The sequence below is a fragment of the Trichechus manatus genome, unplaced genomic scaffold (genome assembly GCF_000243295.1).
Source record: "Trichechus manatus latirostris isolate Lorelei unplaced genomic scaffold, TriManLat1.0 scaffold00026, whole genome shotgun sequence".
Classification (NCBI taxonomy): domain Eukaryota; kingdom Metazoa; phylum Chordata; class Mammalia; order Sirenia; family Trichechidae; genus Trichechus; species Trichechus manatus.
Genome location: NW_004443962.1, coordinates 6,500,303 through 6,504,393, shown reverse-complemented (window position 1 = coordinate 6,504,393; position 4,091 = coordinate 6,500,303). Strand labels below are relative to the sequence as shown.

General features: G+C 37.9%; 1 protein-coding gene across 1 annotated transcript in view; it reads right to left on the bottom strand.

The window, feature by feature from the left end:
- The window catches only part of LRCH3 (leucine rich repeats and calponin homology domain containing 3), a 107,416-nt gene that overhangs the window by 30,157 nt on the left and 73,168 nt on the right, over positions 1–4,091 (bottom strand). The window lies entirely within an intron of this gene.

The window sequence follows — 4,091 nt, the reverse complement described above, 5'->3', positions numbered from 1 at the left end:
TTCTTCATTCTCCCTTGTTCCAAATGGGGTGGGGACAGTAGATGTATCTTACTGACTGCTCACAAGCTTTTAAGACCCCAGATGCTACTCAGCAAATTAGGATGTAGAATATTTCCTTATAACCTATGTTATACCAATTGAGATAGATGTTCCCTGAGACAATGGTCCCCAGCCCTCAGCCCAGTAACTTGATCCCTATGGGAGTTAGAATGTGTCTTAGAAGCTTCTATGGCTTTGCTTTGGTCAAGCTGTAGAACCTGAACTTTTAAATTATGATTATTAGTCTGTCAAATTGCAGGGTTGATTCAAATGCACTGAATCAATGTGCTACTAAAGAAATAAAAACAAAACCCAAAAAGTTCTAGTAGTTTCTTACTACCTACTACTAATAATACAAATTGTTCAACCTAGCATTCAGGCCTCTTATCACATTTAATAAGCACACCAAGTACGGAATCTTTTCTCTAGCAAGATCCCTACATTCATCATATTAATTCCTTCAACTACTAATTATTAATTACTTCAAATCTTTGTTAATGATATCCTTTCCCATGCCAGGAAGTGTACTGAAGTACAGGATTTCTTCCCCTAGCCATCCAAATCCACCCATCCTTTAAAAGCCATTCAAGTCTTGTCTCCTTCATGAAGCCTTTTCAAAGATCCCAACCTACAGAGATCTTCTCTGAAAGGTCTTTTTGACTATCTTATTTTTCTTTTTAAATTGGGATGTTTTCCCTCAATGTACACGTGTAATCAACAATTCTTTTGCATTTATCAACTATTAGTAGTGTCATTTTTGGATAATATTTTTCTGAGACAAACAGAAGCTAACAGTCATTGAATTCTTGCCATGTACTAAGCATGCCTTGTATTAAGTGACCTATCTACACAGTATTCCTCAGTTACTCCTCACAACAATTTTATGAAGTAGGAAATATTATAATCCTTATTCTACAGTTGAGAAAACTGAGGCATAAAAGTGAAGTAACTTTCCCATGATGAGACGGCTAGTAAGCAGTAGAGCTGGATTTGAATCCTTATCTACCTGATGCTACAGTAGTTTGCACTTTCAGTTACAAGGCATGTAGCCTATGAGAAGGAGAAGGAACCTCAGAAATCATGGAGCCCAAGCCACTAATTTTACAAATGAGAAAACTTAGGCCTTCATCGGGTAAGTGACAGCCACCTACTGGCAGAGCCTCAATTAGAACTACAGCTACCTAACTTGTAGTTCAGTGCTCTTTCGACTACACCACATTTTCTTCCACTTTACGAAAACAGAAGCTGGGAAAGAGAAAGAGAAGAACAGAGAGATTTAAAAGTATATGGATATAAATATTTAAAAAAAAGTTACCTGAGATGGCAAAAACTAAGCTATGAAAAGTTAAAGATGCAGGCAAAGAGGAAGCATGGTATGTGAGAGTATAAAAGTGGCAGTGAAGAATACATTTGCAAAATGACATTTCCCCCATGTCAACCACCGGGTAATGTTGGCCCATGTGGCTTTGTTATTCCTTGGTACCACCAGTGCTACTTCACATGTCATGATTTTTCATCTATAAATAAGTTCCTCAGTGGGAAGGTTACTGACATTTCGGATTAGATTTCTTGATGTTGTATAAGACCATCCTACACAGTGCAGGCAGTTTAACCTTATTCCCTACCGGCAGCACCTGCAGTCATTTTGGCAACCAGTCTCCATAACACATAAACATATTTTCAAACATCCCCTGGGGAGTGGCTGTCCCCTGTTGAGAAGCGTGGATCTACATTATACTTTCCTGAATTTTAAAAATATAATAAATAAGAAAGCAAAAACTTGAGCTACACTATTGTTCTCTCTCTATCCACATTTTTTCTTCTATTGGTTGCAAATCTGAGTATTCACAGAATCTTTTTAATTTCTAGGCATCAAAAATTAGTTTTGACAGTATAAATTCTGTTTATAATCTTTAAAAGGTACAGAATAAATTAGTTAATAATTTCCTAGACAAGATTTAAGACAGCAATACTGAATCTGAAAACACTCCCTTAAAGCTCACCAGCCCTTGCCAGCTTTATCTTAGTGCTCTCGGTCAGTGCTGGTCAGCCAAAAGTTGTCAGGAAAGAGAAGGGGAGAGGGTCGGCAAGGTAAGATTTTTACCTGGGATGTACTCAACAAAGACTGAAAAATTAATTAGTACAGGCCCATGTACTAGTCCCATGAGTCTGGAAAAAGCAGCATGTCATAGTGGTTAAGAGCAAGGACTCTGAGTTAGTCTGGACGGAGTCTGAATCCAAGACCTGTCACTTTTTAGTAGATGACTGAATATAAATGGAAAACTCCCAGGTCCAACAGCACAGGCTCAGATAAGGGAAGATTCCTCCAGGGCTGGCAATTCAAGGCTTTGAACCTGGACATTATACCTGGGTGACAAAGCTTGCTGAGCAGCAGAATTATTGTAGTATATGGTAATGTAAGTTAGTTTTGAATGCTGACGTGGCTGATGCCAGCAAGTCCATCACTCTCAACTCTTCTGACTGGTGAGAACGTCAATCTGCTGAGGTTGCCTAGACTCACTTTCTAAAGCACATCCATAAGAAAATAAGGGAGGCAGTAAGAAGCATCCTTAGCTTCTGTACATGCTTTGTATCATCGCATATTTGCTTTGGAAATAATCCAAAGTAAAAGCAATCTTGAACAGATCCAAGTCATCATTCTCACGTATCAACAAGCCCAGAAAGGCTCCATGATTTAGCTTAATTCAATTAACTAGGTAAGGTATTTAACCTCCTTAGCCTCAGGTTCCTCATTTGTAAAATGAGGGTAATTATGCCTACCTCAATGAAATGTTATGAAAATTAAATGACATATTACAAATAAAATGCTATTCCTGGCACACAGTCACTCTACGATAATTATTAATGACCCTTATTATTTACCTAGATCCAATTCTAGAAAGTAGGTGCCCGTTACCTTTTCAGTATTTTCTAGAATTGGATGCGTGAAGTGTATCTTACAGAATTTGGACGTGGAAGCAGTCGTGGTATACTTAAGGGCAGCCTGGCTGGAGCTCGGCAGGAGTCAGCAGGTAGAATTTTGACTAGTTTCTGTATTCTGTATCTTCCTAGATCTGATTCTTTGCTTTGAAGACCTGGAGACTCTGAGGAAGTCTCTCACCTGAGGAATATCTAAAAGCAGTGGTTCTCAAATTGTGGTCCAGGGACCCTTGGGCACCCCTGAAATCCTTTCAGAACTATTTTTTAATAATACTAAGAGCTTATCTGCCTTTTCTACTGTGTTCATATATGCACCGATAGTATAAAGCAATGGCTGGTAAGCTGCTGGTGTCTTAGCATAAATCAAGGCAGTGGCACCAAACTGTAGTAGCAGTCACTGTATTCTTTATTGCCATGCACTCACAGTTTAAAAGAAAAAAAAAGACAGCTTCACCTAAGAATGTCCTTGATGAAGCAGCCAACATTAATTTTACCATATTTTGACCCTTGAGTGCACGTTTTTAGTAATCTATGATGCAACGCAACAGAAGTACACAGTAAGGACTTCTGCTGCACACCAAGAACAATGTCTCGAGAAAAAGCACTTGTGTGACTGAGCCGCAAGATGAACTTGCTGGTTATTTTTTTAGTGAAATACCATTTTTACTTGAAAGAATGACTGACAGACAAACCATGGTTACTCAGACTTGGGTATTTGGCAGACATTTCATCAAAAAAAGAAGTGAGCCTGTCACTTCAAGAAAACTGTGATAATGAAAAAGTTCAAGATTAGAATCTGTATCCATCACAGTGAGCTTGACAGCTTCCCAAAACGTTATGACTTTTCTGATGAGATTAGTGATCACATTAATGAACGTGATTTTTTGAAATTATATAATAAAGCAAGTCAACATTTAAAATGATCTACACAGGTCAGTGAACCAGTATTTTTCAAATAACCAATATATGATGTTACAAAATTATATATAGATAAAGGATCTACTCAAACTGCAAGATAGACCAAAGGATTTTAAAATTACAGAGTATGAAAAGTTCATCGATACAGTTTTAGATTCTGCATTGTAGTTAACCTTTAAGAAACCACCACATGC